Source organism: Macaca fascicularis, chromosome 16 (genome assembly GCF_037993035.2).
Source record: "Macaca fascicularis isolate 582-1 chromosome 16, T2T-MFA8v1.1".
NCBI classification, from domain to species: Eukaryota; Metazoa; Chordata; class Mammalia; order Primates; family Cercopithecidae; genus Macaca; species Macaca fascicularis.
Genome location: NC_088390.1, coordinates 18,900,833 through 18,918,610, shown reverse-complemented (window position 1 = coordinate 18,918,610; position 17,778 = coordinate 18,900,833). Strand labels below are relative to the sequence as shown.

At 47.3% G+C, this 17,778-nt stretch overlaps 1 non-coding gene across 1 annotated transcript; it reads right to left on the bottom strand.

The window, feature by feature from the left end:
* Positions 1–14,758: 14,758 nt before the first annotated feature.
* On the bottom strand, positions 14,759–14,966 carry LOC123569671 (small nucleolar RNA U3). Its single transcript, XR_006693475.2, has one exon. It is a non-coding gene; the product is annotated as a small nucleolar RNA U3 (small nucleolar RNA).
* Positions 14,967–17,778: the final 2,812 nt, after the last annotated feature.

Sequence of the window (17,778 nt, the reverse complement as noted above, 5' to 3'; positions counted from 1 at the left end):
CTTGTTCCTGGACTTAGAGGAAAAGCTTTTAGTCTTTCACCATTAAGTATGATGATAACTGTGGGTTTTTCACAAATATCTTTTATTATGTTGAGACAAATCCCCTCGTTTCATAGTTTTCTCTGTGTTTTAATCATGAAATGTTAAAATTTCTTAGATGCTTTTTCTGTGTCAGCTGGAATACCTGTTTTTCCCTTTGTTCTACTAATACGGTATAAGACTTTAATTGATTTTCTTATGTTGAACCACCCCCTGCATTCCTGGGGTAAATCCCTCCCATCCCCTCAGCTGCAGCACCTGTTTAAAGCTTTCTTCCTTGACAATAATCGTTTGTCTCGGTGATTGGCTTTCTGTGAGGTGAGCAGCAGGCCCTAGATGGAACCCCTGGTGTTTTGGTAACACCGGGATGGCCAGTAGCCTCCAGACGCTGGAGGAGTCCAGGAAAGATCCCCCTTCGAGGCTTCAACACTTTGATTCCTGACTTGGAGCCTTCAGAACTGCAAGAGAGTAATTTCTGTTTTGGTAGAGTTTCACTTCATCACCCAGGCTGGCGTGCAGTGGCACAATCTGGGCTCACTGCAACCTCTGCCTCCTGGGTTCAAGTGATTCTTGTGCCGCAGCCTCCTAAGTAGCTGGGATTACAGGCTGCGCCACCACGCGTGGCTGATTTTTGTATTTTTAGTAGAGACGGGGTTTCTCCATGTTAGGCAGGCTGGTCTTGAACTCCTGACCTCAAGTGATCTGCCTGCCTTGGCCTCCCAAAGTTCGGGGATTATAGGTGCAAGCCATCATGCCCGGCCTACATTTCTGTTTTTCTTTTTTTTTTGAGACGGAGTTTCACTCTTGTTGCCCAGGCTGGAACGCAGCTCTTGGTGTCTACCCAAATGAGTTGAAAACGTATGTCCACACAAGCCTGCACACATATGTTTATAGCAGCTTTACCCATAATTGCCAAAACTTGGAACTAAGATGTTGCTAAATAGAGCCGGGGGAGGTGGCTTGTGTCTGTAATCCCTGCTACTTGGGCAGCTGAGGCAGGCAGTCACTTGAGATCAGGGGTTTAATAGCTTCCTGGGCAACAGAGGGAGACCCTGTCTCTAAAAAAAATAATAATAATAAAATAAAATAAAATAAAATAAAATAAAAAATATGTGTTCCCTTTGGGAGGCTGAGGCAGGTGGATCTCCTGAGGTCAGGAGTTCAGGACCAGCCTGGCCAACATGGCGAAACCCCATCTCTACTAAAAATACAAAAATTAGGCCGGGCGCAGCGGCTCATGCCTGTCATCCCAGCACTTCGGGAGGCCGAAGCGAGCGGATCACGAGGTCAGGAGATCGAGACCATCCTGGCTAACACGGTGAAATGCCGTCTCTACTAAAAAAAATTAAAAATACAAAAAATTAGCCAGGCGTGGTGGCAGGCGCCTGTAGTCCCAGCTACTCGGGAGGCTGAGGCAGGAGAATGGCGTGAACCCTGGAGGTGGAGCTTGCAGTGAGCCGAGATGGCGCCACTGCACTCCAGCCTGGGTGAGAGGAGACCCCATTTCAGAAAACAACAACAACAACAACAACAACAACAACAATTAGCCGGGCACGGTGGCGCGCACCTGTAATCGCAGCAACTCAGGAGGCTGAGGTAGGAGAACCGCTTAAACCTGGGAGGCAGAGGTTGCAGTGAGCTGAGATTGCGCCACTGCACTCCAGCCTGGGAGACAGAGTGAGACTCCATCTCAAAAAAAAAAAAAAAAAAAAAAAAAAAATGTCCTACATAGATGAATGGATAAATAAACTGTGGTACATCTAGAGAATTAGATATTATTCAGCGCTAAAAACAAATGAGCTATCAAGCCATGAAAAAACATTCAAGAACCTTAAATGGATATTACTAAGCAAAAGAAGCCACTGTGAAAAGGCCATATACTGTATGATTCCATACACATGACATTCTGGAAAAGCAAAACTATGGAGACAGTAAAAGGCTCAGTGGTTGGCAGGGGTTGGGGGAGGGAGGGATGAACCGGCAGAGCACAGGGGACTTTCAGGGCCACGAAACTACTCTCTATGACATGACAATGGTGGATACGGGATTACACATTTGTCCAAACCCACAGAATGTACAACACCAGGAATGAGCTGTAATGTGAACTATGGAACTCCTTGTGCACATTGGCGCATCAGTTGTAACAGAAGTATCATGCTATAATGCAAAATGTTACTAATAGGGAAATGAGTGTAGGGGTGTGGGAGAGAGGATGTATGGGGATTCTGTTCTTTGGGCTCAATTCTTCTGTAAACCTATAACCGCTCCTCCCAGAAAATTCTACTAATTAATTTTTTTTTTTTTCTCTTAAAGACAGAGTCTTGCTCTGTGTCCCAGCTGGAGTGCGGTGGTGCGATCTTGTCTCACTGAATCAAGAGCTTCTCCTGCCTCAGCCTCCCAAGTAGCTAGGATTACAGACATGCACCACCATGCCTGGCTAATGATTGTATTTTTAGTAGAGACGGAGTTTCACCGTGTTGGTCAGGCTGGTCTTGAACTCCTGACTTGAGGTGATCTGTCCACCTCGGCCTCCCAAAATGCTAGGATTACAGGCATGAGCCACTGTGCCTGAACTCTACTAATTTTTTAAAATACACTGGCATAATGACAAGTCACTGGCTGTACACACACAAACAGAATAGCATGGATTATGATCCCAGTCTTAAAAAATCTTGCTGGGCGCAGTGGCTCACGCCTGTAATCCCAGCACTTTGGGAGGCTGAGGCGGGCGGATCACAAGGTCAGGAGATTGAGACCATCCTGGCTAACACAGCAAAACCCTCTCTCTACTAAAAATACAAAAAATTAGCCGGGCATGGTGGCGGGGGCTTTTAGTCCCAGCTACTTGGGAGGCTGAGGCAGGAGAATGGCGTGAACCCAGGAGGCGGAGCTTGCAGTGAGCTGAGATCACGCCACTGCACTCCAGCCTGGGTGACAGAGCAAGACTCCATCTCAAAAAAAAAAACTTATCTGTCAGCTGGACGCGGTGGTCCACGCCTATAATGCCAGCACTTTGGGAAGCCAAGTTAGGCGGATATCTTGTGCTCAGTAGTTCAAGATCAGCTTCGGCAACAGGATGAAACTGCATCTCTACAAAAAAATACAAAGCAATTAGCCAAGCATGGTGGCACGCATCTGTAGTCCCAGCTACTTGGGAAGCTGAGGTGGGAAAATGGCTTGGGCCCAGGAGGTGGAGGTTACACTGAGCCGAGATTATACCACTGCCTCCCAGCCTGGGTAACAGAGCCAGACCCAGTCTCAAAAAACCGAAAAACTTACCTGTCCATCCGTTCGTTCATCCTATATAGATAGATAGATAGATTGAGGCTGTGTGGAGAGAATTCTATGATGATATTCATGAAATATAAAACCGCACAGATAGGGGGAGATTTATTTCTTTTTTTCTGTATACTTTTTTTTTGAGATGGAGTTTCACTTTGTCACCCAGGCTGGAGTGCAGTGGCGCGATCTCGGCTCACTGCAAGCTCCGCCTCCCGGGTTCACGCCATTCTCCTGCCTCAGCCTCTAGAGTAGCTGGGACTACAGGCGCTCACCACCACGCCCGGCTAATTTTTTTGTATTTTTAGTAGAGACGAGGTTTCACTGTGTTAGCCAGGATGGTCTCGATCTCCTGACCTCGTGATCCGCCCACCTCGGCCTGCCAAAGTGCTGGGATTACAGGCGTGAGCCACCGCGCCTGGCCTTTTCTGTATACTTTCTAAGTGGCTTGGAATTTTTCTGTTCAGCATGTTTATGAAACAAGTACTTTAAAAAAATTTTTTTTTTAATTTAATGAAGTAGTGTGACATTTCTTGCACTTCTGAGTTTGTGAGCAAATATTCATAAATTTATATTTGGATGTTTGAGTTTGTTGTGAGAAAAAGACCACAAATCCATATATGAAAACCCAAAAACCCAGTGTAGTTATTAATGAGAGGTAGGATAATTGTTTGTTTGTTCGTTTGTTTGTATTTTCAGAGATTAAGAGTCTTGCTCTGTCACCCAGGCTGGAGTGCAGTGGCATGATCACTGCCTGCTGCAGCCTCAAACTCCTGGGCTCGAGTCATCCTCCCACCTCAGCCTCCCAAGTAGCTGAGACCAGAGGTGCTCGCCACCATACCTGACTTATTTATTTATTTACTTATTTGTTTATTGTAGAGGCAGGATTTCACTATGTTGCCCAGGCTGGTCTTGATCTCCTGGCTTCAAGTAATCCTTCCAACTCAGCATCCCGAAGCGCTGGAATTACAGGTGTGAGCCACCATGTCTGGCCCCTGGATTTTTTTAAGTGCATTTTATCATATTATTTTTCCTCTTCCCCCTCCTCTTCCACTCCCCCTCCTCCTTTTCCTTCTATTTCATTTTGTAATCATGTCATTCCCTTGCTCACTGCTCTCAGTACCAGGCACTAGGGAAATAAAAATTCCTGAAATTGTATGACTTATTAAATGGTCGCAGCCCCTGTGGGAGGTCCACAGTTCCCCAACCAAACGGGAAAAACAGGTTCACAAACTAGGTACCTTATATTCACATTCCTTAATGCTTACAGTAACCCATTTTGAAGGTGGTAGGATTAAGAGCCTTAACCTAGGAATGGAGCCCGGGTTCGAATCTGAGTCTGGGGCGCTGGGAGTGCGGTTCCTCCCAGGGCTGCCGAGTTAATTCTTAGTCTCATCCCAAGGCAGCCCCAACGGGCAGAGCCCCATCCTATGGCCCCCTCTGCCCTCTTGCGGCGGCTCCCGGAACTACAGTCGCCTTCCGGTCCCAGAAGCGAATGAGGGGTCCTCGCGGGGGATGTGCTAAGGACGGCCTGAGGCAGGGCCACTCCACACCCGCCAGCGCCCAGGCCACACAGACACAGAACGCAAGAGAGAGACTGACCCACCCACGAACCGGTACCTATAGACGCAGAGACCGAGGCAGAAATGACGGGATCTGCCGCAGATCGGCCAGGAGCCGGGACAGACAGCGGCTCCGCAGACTGTGGTGGGACTGGGCTGAGGCCACTCTCCTGTTTTCACCACACCCTCCCTCATCTATAACTACCTAATAAAACTTAAAATTTTTATATTCTATAAATAGATGGGGGGGGTGTTTGTTTGTTTGTTGAGATAGGGTCTCCCTCTGTCCCCCAGGCTGGACTGCAGTGGTGCAATCTCGGTTCACTGCAACCTCCGCCTCGTGGGCTCAAGCAATCCTCTGCCTCGGCCTCCCGAGTAGCTGGGACCACAGGCTTGTGCCACCACTCCCAGCTAATTGATGTATTTTTTGTAGAGACACGGGGTCTTGGTATGTTGCGGAGGCTGGTCTTAAACTTTTGGACTCAAGCCATCCTCCTGCCTCAGCCTCCCAGAGTTCCTGGGATTGCAGGCGTGAGCGGCCACACCTGGTCAATACATGTACTTAAAGGGGAACTTTATCTATTGCTACTCTTAACTGGAAATTTTGTGTCACTTTCATAGCCAATAACAATGAAAGTGAATAGAATGAAAACAAAACGTTATTAAATGCTGTTGGATGCTTCCCCACAGAGGCTGTGCAGGGTGAGTGCTTTGTTCTAGCAAAGTGTATTTTAGCAAAGTGTAAGGACAGTTTTGCAAACATGTTTCACATTCCAACTCAGTAGACACAATTTTTCACAAAGTAACATTCTTCCTTTTCTGATATTTTCTATTCTCTGTTTTTCCATCTATTTATTTTTATTTTTTAAAGCACTCAAAGGTGGGTAGAGGCAAGAAGTATAAAAACAGGTGGGGGGGCCGGAGGCGGTAGCTCAAGCCTGTAATCCCAGCACTTTGGGAGGCCGAGATAGGCGGATCACGAGGTCAGGAGATCGAGACCATCCTAGCTAACCCGGTGAAACCCCGTCTCTACTAAAAAACACACAAAACTAGCTGGACGAGGTGGCGGGCACCTGTAGTCCCAGCTACTAGGGAGGCTGAGGCAGGAGAATGGCGTAAACCCGGGAGGCGGAGCTTGCAGTGAGCTGAGATCCGGCCATTGCATTCCAGCCTGGGCGATAGAGCTAGACTCCATCTCAAAAAAAAAAAAAAAAAAAAAAAACAAAAACAACAGATGGGGGTCGTGGCTGAGTGGTGGTAGTGGGGGCTCATGGCTCATACGTTCCACTTTTGTACATGTCCAGATTTAATTTGCAAATTAAAAAGAAGTTGTTTGTTTTTGTTTTTGAGAGGGAGTTTCGCTCTGTTGCCCAGGCTGGAGTGCAGTGGCGCAATCTTTTTGTTTTTTTTGTTTTTTTTTTTTGAGACGGAGTCTCGCTCTGTCGCCCAGGCTGGAGTGCAGTGGCCGGATCTCAGCTCACTGCAAGCTCCGCCTCCCGGGTTCGGGCCATTCTCCTGTCTCAGCCTCCTGAGTAGCTGGGACTACAGGCGCCCGCCACCTCGCCCGGCTAGTTTTTTGTATTTTTTAGTAGAGACGGGGTTTCACCGTGTTAGCCAGGATGGTCTCGATCTCCTGACCTAGTGATCCGCCCGTCTCGGCCTCCCAAAGTGCTGGGATTACAGGCTTGAGCCACCGCGCCCGGCGAGTGGTGCAATCTTGGCTCACTGCAAGCTTCGCCTCCCGGGTTCACGCCATTCTCCTGCCTCAGACTCCTGAATAGCTGGGACTACAGGCGCCCATGACCACGCCTGGCTAATTTTTTGTGTTTTTAGTAAAGATGGAGTTTCACTGTGTTAGCCAGAATGGTCTCGATCTCCTGACCTCGTGATCTGCCCGCCTTAGCCTCCCAAAGTGCTGGGATTACAGGCGTGAACCACCGCGTCTGGCCTTAAAAAGAAGTTTTTAAAAAAACTAGTTTGGATTCAGTATACTAACTTTATAGCTCACTAAGCGGTCACACCCCATAATTGAAAAAACTGAGTGCAAAATACAGAAAGCCCTAACACTGTGCAGATATTTTATCTGGGCATAATCCACAGAATGAAAGTGAATGAAGAAGGAAATTGCCTTCCCACTATAGTTGATTATCTACTGAGGTGGCCACCAAGAACTTCTCCACGCCCTGTACACTCCACCACTCCCACATCCGGAGGTGAAGCCTATTTCTCCTCCCCTTGCATCTGGCCTGGCCCTGTGGCTCTTTTCACCCCTGGAATGCACCCCCACTAGAATGCACCAGAAGCAATGTTCTGGGACTTCCGAGTTAAGACCTCAAGAGGACTAGCAGCTTCTGATTGCTATCATTTGGGATGCTCCTTCTGGAAATGACCCACCATGTTGGGAGGAAGCCCAAGAAGCAACACAGAAAGACCCATGCAGAGAACTGAGGCCCTGGGCTAACAGCCCCAGCTAAGCTTCTAGCTGGCAGCCAGCAGCAACTGCCAGCCACATACTTCCTATCCATGACTACTGCTTCACACCTCAAAAACACAGGATGGCCGGGCGCAGTGGCTCACGCCTGTAATCCCAGCACTTTGGGAGGCTGAGGCAGGCGGATCACGAGGTCACGAGATCGAGATCACCCTGGCTAACACGGTGAAACCCCGTCTCCACTAAAAATACAAAAAATTAGCTGGGTGTGGTGGTGGGCACCTGTAGTTCCAGCTGCTTGGGAGGCTGAGGCAGAAAAATGGCATGAACTCGGGAGATAGAACTTTCAGTGAGCTGAGATCACACCACCGCACTCCAGCTTGGGCAACAGAGTGAGACTCTGTCTCAAAACAAACCAACAAACGAACAAGCAAAAACAGGATGCCCAGTTAAAATTGATTTTTGAAAAAATAGTGAAAAATTATTATCACTATTATTTTTATTTTTATTTTTTTGAGACAGAGTCTGGCTCTGTCGCCCTGGCTGGAGTGCAGTGGCACAATCTTGGCACACTGCTACCTCTACCTCCTGGGTTCAAGCAATTCTCCTGCCTGAGCCTCCCAAGTAGCTGGGACTACAGGAGAGCACCACCACTCCCGGCTAATTTTTATATTTTTAGTAGAGACGGGGTTTCACCATGTTAGTTAGGATGGTCTGGATCTCCTGACCTCATGATCCGCCCGCCTCGGACTTCCAAAGTGCTGGGATTACAGGCGTCAGCCACCTCGCCCGGCTGAGAGATGACCTTAAGAAATAGTGATAAGGGAGTAGGATGGGGGAAATAGTCACCAAATGGCATTGTTATTAAGTAAATTACTGCTACAGGTAACTGGGTCTTAATCCTGTCAGGGAATTCTGGGAGACAGGATAGAACACAGCTGTTACGTGCTGCCACTTAATGAACCACCCCAAACTTAAGGTTTTTTTTTTTTTTTTTTTCTTTAGGAAATGTCCCTGAGTCATAACTTGTGGTGTTAAATTATCATTAATTGTTTATTACGTCTCTTGGTTCTGGTGATTGCCTCGGCTCAGCTAGATGGTGGCTGCCTCGGGTCTTCCTTGTGGTTTCTGTCAGATGGAGGGCAGAGATGGAGACCACAAGTGAAGACCACTCCCATGTCTGATGGCGGATGCTGTCTGTCTGTCAGCTGAGACCTCAGTGGGGCTTTCAGGCAGCCTCTGTGTGTGGCCTGGCCCTCCTCACAGGATGGTGGCAGGGTTCCAAGAGTGAGTTTTCCAGAGAGAGGGTGGACACTGCTCATGACCTAGCCTTGAAGTTTACACAGTGTCACTTCTTTTGCGTTCCATTTCTTCCTCTCCTTCCCTTTCTTTTCGTTTCCCCTTCCTTCCTTCCTTCCTTCCTTCCTTCCTTCCTTCCTTCCTTCCTTCCTTTCCTTCCTTCCTTCCTCTCTCTCTTTCTCTCCCTTTCTTTCTCTCTCTCTCTTTCTTTCTTCTCTTTTCTTTTCTTTGCTTGTTCTTTCCCTTTCTTTCACTCTTTCTTTTGAGACAGGATCTCACGCTCCCAGAAATAAACCCCAACAGTTATGGCCAATTGATTCTCGACAAAGGGACCAAGGACTGTCTCTTCAAGGACAAAGTGGCAATAGACGGTATTGGTAAAATTGTATACCCACATGCAGAACAAATTGGATCCTTATCTTACACAGTACAAAAATCAACTTCCTTGTTTTTCTTTATTTAAAAGTTTTATTTTAAAATTTATTTTAAAAGACAGGGTCTCACTCTGTTGCCCAGGCTGAAATGCAGGGGTGCAATCTTGGCTCACTGCGGCCTCGACTTCGCAGGCTCAAGAGGTCCTCCCACCTCAGCCTCTCAAGTAGCTGGGAGTACAGGCATGCTCCATCGTGCCTGGCTGATTTGTTGCATTTTTTGTAGAGACAGGATCTCACCATGTTGCCCAGACTGGTCTCGAACTCCTGAGCTCAAACGATCCACAAGCCTCAGCCTCCCAAAGTGCTGGGATTACAGGGGTGCACCATCGCGCCTGACCGCATTCCATTTCTTTGTGTTTTTTTGTGTGTTTGTTTGTTTGAGACAAAGTCTCACTCTGACACCCAGGCTGGAGTGCAGTGGTGCGATCTCGGCTCACTGCAACCTCTGCCTCCCGGGTTCAAGCGATTCTTGTCCCTCAGCCTCCTGAGTAGCTGGGACTATAGGCGTGTGCCACCGCGCCTGACTAATTTTTGTAGTTTTGGTAGAGACAGGGTTTCGCCATGTTGGCCAGGCTGGTCTCGAACTCCTGACCTCAAGTGATCTGCCTGCCTTAGCCTCCCAAAGTGTTGTGATTACAGGCATGAGCCACTGTTCCCACTAGCCACATTCCATGTTTTAGGAGCCTGTCACCAAGACCAGCCCTTACTGAGTGTGGCATGGGAGAGAGTCAAGGTCCAAGACTGGTCTTGGAGTGTCTACCCCCAGATTTTGTTATGGGAGAGAGAAATAAACCCTTTTCTTGTATAAATCACTGGTATTTTTTTTTTTTTCCTAATAGGTTGAGAATCTAATCCTGGTACCCCATCTTCTCTCTGTCCTGAGAAAGCTTTGCCTGCTCTCCTTACTCTTGTCATCATCGACCTCTTCACCTTAAGTGGGTTACATTAGAATTTTTATAAGAGCAAGAAGACTTTCCTTTTTTTTTTTTTTTTTTTTGAGACGGAGTCTTGCTCTGTCGCCCAGGCTGGAGTGCAGTGGCGGGATCTCAGCTCACTGCAAGCTCCGCCTCCCGGGTTCACGCCATTCTCCTGCCTCAGCCTCCCGAGTGGCTGGGACTACAGGCGCCCGCCACCTCGCCCGGCTAGTTTTTTGTATTTTTTAGTAGAGACGGGGTTTCACCGTGTTAGCCAGGATGGTCTCGATCTCCTGACCTCGTGATCCGCCCGTCTCGGCCTCCCAAAGTGCTGGGATTACAGGCTTGAGCCACCGCGCCCGGCCGAAGACTTTCTTTTTAAGTGGTGCCTTCTTTCGGCCCAGCAGCCCCCACAGCCCACGGACAGCAAAGATGAGCAGCAAATCTTTTACTCTGAGAGGCAGGAGTGAGAGAAATAAAGTCAGAAGAAAATCAAACCAAGAGCCACCTGTGTACTATAAGTCCAACGAAATCCTTAGGTGTGTCATATGTTGTTTAACATCTGCTAGGCCTCAACATTCCCTGAGGGCACAACATTCCCTGGGTCAGTGCAGTGGAATCCTCGGCACTTATAGGAGCGGGTGAGGGAAGAAGTGACTACACCCTTATCAGTGGACACAGATACTCTAAAACATATTTTATTTATGACTGGGCATAGCGGCTCACACCTGTAATCCCAGTGCTTTGGGAGGCTGAGACGGGAGGATCGCTTGAGGCCAGGAGTTTGAGACCAGCCCGAACAGCACTGCAAGATCCTATCTCTACAAAAAATAAAAAAATTAGCCGGGCATGGTGGCATGTGACTGTAGTCCCAGCTACTTGAGAGGCTGAGACAGAAGGATCACTTGAGCCCAGGAGTTTGAGACCAGCCTGGGCAACATAGTAGACCCTGTCTCTACAAAAAAGTAAATTTTAAAAAAATTAGCCAGGCACGGTGGTGCACAACTGTGGTCCCAGCTACTTGGGAGGCCAAGATGGTAGGATTGCTTGATCCCAGGAGCTTGAGGCTACAATAAACCATGATTGTGCCACAGCATTCCACCCTGCTTGACAGAGCAAGACTTTGTCTCAAAAAAAAAAAAAAAGAAAGAAAAGAAAAGAGAAGAAAAACACCAAAGACAAAACACTACAAGAGGCAGAAAAAGAGTGGAAGACAAAAATACAAAAATAGAAACAATGGCAACAAATAGAAAACAGTAAAAACAAAACTAGGCAGCTATTAATCCAATTACATCAACATCCCTTTGCATATCGATGGTCCAAATGAACCAATTAAAAGACAGAGATTTTCAGAGTAGAGCAAAAAACAAGACATAACTATATGTTACTTACAAGAACTACACTTTAAAGACATATGTATTAATGGATAAAGAAAGATCTACTATGCCAACACTAATCAAGAGAAAGCAGGAGTCTCTATATGAATTTCAGACAGTACAGACTTCAGAGCAAGGAAAGTCATCAGGAATAGGCCAGGCACAGTGGCTCACACCGGTAATCCCGGCACTTTGGGAGACCAAGACAGGCAGATCATCTGAGGCCAGGAGTTCGAGACCAGCCTGGCCAACACGATGAAACCCTGTCTTTACTAAAAATACAAAAATTAGTGGGGCGTGGTGGCACTTGCCTGTAATCCCAGCTACTCTGCAGGCTGAGGCACGGGAATCACTTGAGCGTGGGAGGCAGAGGTTGCACTGAGCCGAGATCACTGCACTCCAGCCTGGTTGACAGAGACCCTGTCTCAAAAAGAAAAGAAAAGAAAAGGCCAGGTGCGGTGGCTCACGCCTGTAATCCCAGCACTTTGGGAATGGAGGTGGGCAGATCACGAGGTCAGGAGATCAACACCATCCTGGCTAACACGGTGAAACCCCATCTCTACTAAAAATGCAAAAAATTAGCCGGGCATGGTGGCAGGCGCCTGTAGTCCCAGCTACTCCGGAGGCTGAGGCAGGAGAAGGGCGTGAACCCAGGAGGCAGAGCTTGCAGTGAGCTGAGATCCAGCCACTGTACTCCAGCCTGGGAAACAGAGCAAGACTCCATCTCAGAAAAAAAAGAGAAAAGAAAAGAAAGTCATCCAGGATAAGGACAGGGCATTACACAATTATTAAGGAGTCAATGCTCAAAGAAGACATAACAATCCTTAACATGTATGATCCTAACAACAGGACATCAAAATATGTGAAGCAAAAAGCGATAGCACTGCAAGGAGAAACTATTATAATTGGTGACTTCAATGTCCCTCTATCAGAAGCAGACAGATCCAGCAGGCAGAAAATCCGTAACTCAGTAACACCCTCTATAACTGGATATAATGGAAACCTATAGACTATTTCATACAATGACAGCAGAAAAAGAAAGAAAAGAAAAACACTTGTTTTTCCTGTATCTTAGGCTGCAGATCAGTGGCACGATCACAGCTCACTGCAGCCTTGAACTCCTGGGCTCAGGAGATCCTCCCGCCTCAGCACCCTAACTAGTTAGAACTACAAGTGTGCACCTGGCCAATTTTCTTTTTTTTTTTTTTTTTTTTTTTGAGACGGAGTCTCGCTCTGTAGCCCAGGCTGGAGTGCAGTGGCTGGATCTCAGCTCACTGCAAGCTCCACCTCCCGGGTTCACGCCATTCTCCTGCCTCAGCCTCCCGAGTAGCTGGGACTACAGGCGCCCGCCACCTCGCCCGGCTAGTTTTTTGTATTTCTTAGTAGAGACGGGGTTTCACCGTGTTAGCCAGGATGGTCTCGATCTCCTGACCTCGTGATCCACCCGTCTCGGCCTCCCAAAGTGCTGGGATTACAGGCTTGAGCCACCGCGCCCAGCCGCAATTTTCTTCCTTTCTTTCTTTTTTTTAATTTTTTTCATCATGCAGCTCAAAATGTCATAGTTTTTTAAATTTTACTTTTCTGTAGAGATGGGATCTTGCTATGTTGCCCAGACTAGTCTTGAACTCCTGGCCTCAAGCAATCCTCCTACCTCGGCCTCCCAAAGTTCTAGGATTACAGGTGTGAGCCTGAGTCACCATGCCAAACCACAGTTTTTTGTTTTTTTTTTTTAAATTGTTTGAGACGGAGTTTCGCTCTTGTTGCCCAGGCTGGAGTGTAATGGTTCGATCTCAGCTCACCACAAACTCCGCCTCCCGGGTTCAAGCGATTCTCCTGCCTCAGCTTCCCGAATAGCTGGGATTACAGGCATGTGCCACCAAGCCTGGCTAATTTTGTATTTTTAGTAGAGATGAGGCTGGTCTCCAACTCCCAACCTCAGGTGATCCACCCGCCTTGGCCTCCCAAAGTGCTGGGATTACAGGCGTGAGCCACTGAGCCTGGCCCAAATAAATGTGTGTGTGTGTGTGTGTGTGTGTGTGTGTGTGTGTGTGTTTTGTTTTTTTTGTTTTGTTTTTTGAGATGGAGTCTTGCTCTGTAGCCCAGGCGGGAGTGCAGTGGCATGATCTCGGCTCACTGCAACCTCTGCCTCCTGGGTTCAAGCGATTCTCCTGCCTCAGCATCCAAGTAGCTGGGATTACAGGCGCGTGCCAACATGCCCGGCTAATTTTTTGTATTTTTAGTAGAGATGGGGTTTCACCATGCTGGCCAGGAAAGTCTCGATCTCCTGACCTCGTGATCCACCCGCCTTGGCCTCCCAAAGTGATGGGATTACAGGCGTGACAAATACAATGTTTTTTAAAGTATCTGTAGGCTGGGCACTGTGGCTCATGCCTGTAATCCCAGCACTCTGGGAAGTCGAGGCAGGTGGATCACTTGAGGTCGGGAGTTTGAGACCAGCCTGGCCAACGTGGTGAAACTCATCTCTTCCAAAAATACAAAAATCAGCCGGGAGTGGTGGGCATGCGCCTATAGTCCCAGTTATTCCGGAGGCTAAGGCAGGAGAATCACTTGAATCCGCGAGGCGGTGGTTGCAGTGAGCCAAGATGGCACCACTGCACTCCAGCCTGGGGGACCAAGCGAGACTCCGTCTGAAAAAAAAGAAAAGCTGATTTTTATTTTACTAAAGAAACATAAAAGAAGTAAGCATAGCACCCAAGAGTGATTAGAAGAATGTTAAATTGCTTTCCTTTGTAAGTCTCTTTAAGGAGAGCCAACTACACTGTTGGCTGTATCGCATTGCTTAAAACACAGGAACAGCAGACGAATTGGGGAAACTCAGACTCCTACTGCTATCAAATGCTACCGATTCCAAAAAAAAAAAAAAAGAGAGAGAAAAAAATGGAGGCACGTCGGGCACTGTGGCTCATGCCTGTAGTCCCATCACTTTGGGAGGCCGAGGCTGGGGGATCACGAGGTCAGGAGTTCGAGACCAGTTTGGCCAATATGGTGAAACTCCGTCTCTACTAAAAATACAAAAAGTTAGCCAGGTGTGGTGGTGCGCGCCTGTAATCCCAGCTACTCAGGAGGCTGAGGTAGGAAAATCGCCTAGAATCCAGGAGGCAGAAGATGCAGTAAGCCGAGATCGCGCCACTGCACTCGAGCCTGAGCAACTGAGCGACAGAGTGAGACTCCATCTAGGGTTGTTGGGGGAGAAAAAAAAAAAAAAAGAAAAAAAAAAAAAGCGAGAGCAGAGGAGGCAGCGGGTGAGAAGAAATGGAAAAACAGGTAGAATATATCACAGAATCCCCTCTGTCAAGATTAAGATTTAAAAATCACTAAGATAAAATGCCAGGTTTACCACCACCAAAATAAAAACACAGAACTTACTAAACCATCATCCGTCCTTACACCACTAAGAAAGGAAACCACTCAGACCACGCCCTCTCCCTCTTACTCTCCAAAGTGGAGAGAAGAACGATCATGAATGGCAAAGAGCAGTTGCACTGAGGCAACACCAAAAACCCCCACTTCACGCTCAGGAAAGAACACTACGCCTCTTCCTCGTGACTTTGCATGCTCTACACGTTCAGAAAAACTTCTCTACTGGCCGGGCGCGGTGGCTCAAGCCTGTAATCCCAGCACTTTGGGAGGCCGAGACGGCCTGATCACGAGGTCAGGAGATCGAGACCATCCTGGCTAACACGGTGAAACCCCGTCTCTACTAAAAAATACAAAAAACTAGCTGGGCGAGGTGGCTGGCGCCTGTAGTCCCAGCTACTCGGGAGGCTGAGGCAGGAGAACGGCGTGAACCCGGGAGGCGGAGCTTGCATTGAGCTGAGATCCGGCCACTGCACTCCAGCCTGGGCGACAGAGCGAGACTCCGTCTCAAAAAAAAAAAAAAAAAAAAAAAAAGAAAAACTTCTCTACTAACAAACAATAAAAATGATTCCTGAAAGTATAGTCTTAATCCCCCACATTCAGCCTCTGCTGGGTCCACATCCGCCACACACTTTTAACTGATGGGGAGATACTTTCGCTATTTCCGATTCCATTAGGAAATAAATAGGAAAATAGTTTGGCAATAACTTCTTTTCCAATATCATCACTTAACGACACATATTAATGTTTCAGGTGGAAACTTAATTTTAAAAATTTGTTTTAAAAATTAATTTAAATTGGCTGGGCGCGGTGGCTCAAGCCTGTAATCCCAGCACTTTAGGAGGCCGAGACGGGCGGATCACGAGGTCAGGAGATCGAAACCATCCTGGCGAACACGGTGAAACCCCGTCTCTACTAAAAAAAATACAAAAAATTAGCCGGGCGAGGTGGCGGGCGCCTGTAGTCCCAGCTACTCAGGAGGCTGAGGCAGGAGAATGGCGTGAACCTGGGAGGCGGAGCTTGCAGTGAGCTGAGATCCGGCCACTGCACTCGAGCCTGGGCGACAGAGCGAGACTCCGTCTCAAAAAAAAAAAATAAATAAAATAAAATAATAATAATAATAATAATAATTTATATTAATGTTTTAGGTGGAAATGTAATTTTTAAAAATTGTTTTTAAAATGTATTTAAATTAAACGAAATTAATTTAATTTAAGGAATGCTTAATGACAAACCTGAACTTTTAAAGTGGGACGTGTTTGTTCCTCGTGTGCTGCGCCCGCCTGTAATCCGGTAATCTCAGCGTTCTGGGCTCCCACGCCCAGGCCCAGGCGGGAGGATCCTTTGTTCTGTGAGTTGGAGACCAGCCCAGGCAACGTAGCGGAATCCGGTCCCTACCAAGGGGAAAACAAAAATAATAATAAAAGTAAAAATCAGGCTGGGCACGGTGGCTCACGCCTGTCATCCCAGCACTTTGGAAGGCCAAGGCGGGCGGATCACCTGAGGTCGGGAGTTCCAGACCAGCCTGACCAACATGGAGAAACACCGTCTCTGATAAAAATACAAAATTAGCTGGGCGTTGGTGGTGCATGTCTGTAATCTCAGCTACTTAGGAGGCTGAGGCAGGAGAATCGCTAGAAGCCGGGAGGCAGAGGTTGCGGTGAGCCGAGACTGCGCCATTGCACTCCAGTCTGGGCAATAAGAGCAAAACTCCACCTCAAAAATAAATAAATAAATAAATAAATAAATAAATAAATAAATAAAATGAAGTAAATTAAAAATGAGTTGGGTGTGGTGGCACCGCCTGTAGACCCAGCTACTCCGGACGCTGAAGCGGGATGATCGCTTGCGCCAGGGAAGCTGGCTGAGTTCGAAGCTGCAGTGAGCTTTGATTGCCCCACTGCACCCCAGCCTGGAAGACAGAGTGAGATCTTGACTCTTAAAAATAATTTTTTTAGGGGGGGATGGTATAAAATAGACGTAAAATGTACCATCTTAACCATTTTTCACACATACAATGCAGTGGCATTAAGTACTTTCATGTAGCCATTGGTATGGAACCATCACCATTATTTATCTCCAGAACTTTTTCGACATCCCAAACTGAAACTCAGTACCCAAAAAACAAACTTCCCTTTCCTCCCTCTGCCCAGACCCTTGTAAGCACTCTTCTACTTTCCGTCTCTATGAATTTGATTCTTGTAGGTACCTCTGTAAGTGGAAATATGCAATATTGTCTTTTTGTGTCTGGCTTATTTCACTTATATTTGTTTTCAAGGTTCATTCACATTGTAACATGTTGCAGAATGTCACTTCTTTTTCAGGCTGGAATGCAATGATGCATGATGTGACGGCTCACTGCAGCCTTGACCTCCAGGGCTCAGGTGATCCTCCCACGTCAGCCTCCTGAGTAGCTGGGATTACAGGCACATGCCATCACACTCGGCTAATTTTTGTATTTTCTGTAGGGAGGGGATGTCACCACATTGCCCAGGATGGTCTTGAACTCCTGGGCTCAAGGGATCCACCCGCCTAGGCCTCTCAAAGTGTGGGACTACAGGTGTGAGCTACCACGCCCAGCGGTTTTCTTAATTACATTTTTGAATTGTTTCTTGGTAGTGCATAGAAACACAACTGGTCTAGGCACAGTGGCTCACACCTGTCAAATTTTGCTGAATTTGCTTATTAGCTCTAGTAATTTGTATGTGTGTATTCTTTGGGATTTTCTGTATTTATAGAGATGGTTTTATTTCTTCTTTCCCAATTTGACGCCTTTTATTGCTTTTTCTTACCTAAAGGCTCTGGCTACAACTTCTAGTAAAATGTTGACTAGGCCGGGTGCGGTGGCTCACACCTGTAATCCCAGCACTTTGGGAGGCCACGGTGGGCAGATCACGAGGTCAGGAGATCAAGACCATCCTGGCTAACATGGTGAAACCCCGTCTGTACTAAAAATACAAAAATTAGCTGGGCATGGCAGTATGCACCTGTAGTCCCAGCTACTAGGGAGGCTGAGGCAGGAGAATTGCTTGAACCCGGGAGGCAGAGGCTGCAGTGAGCCATGAT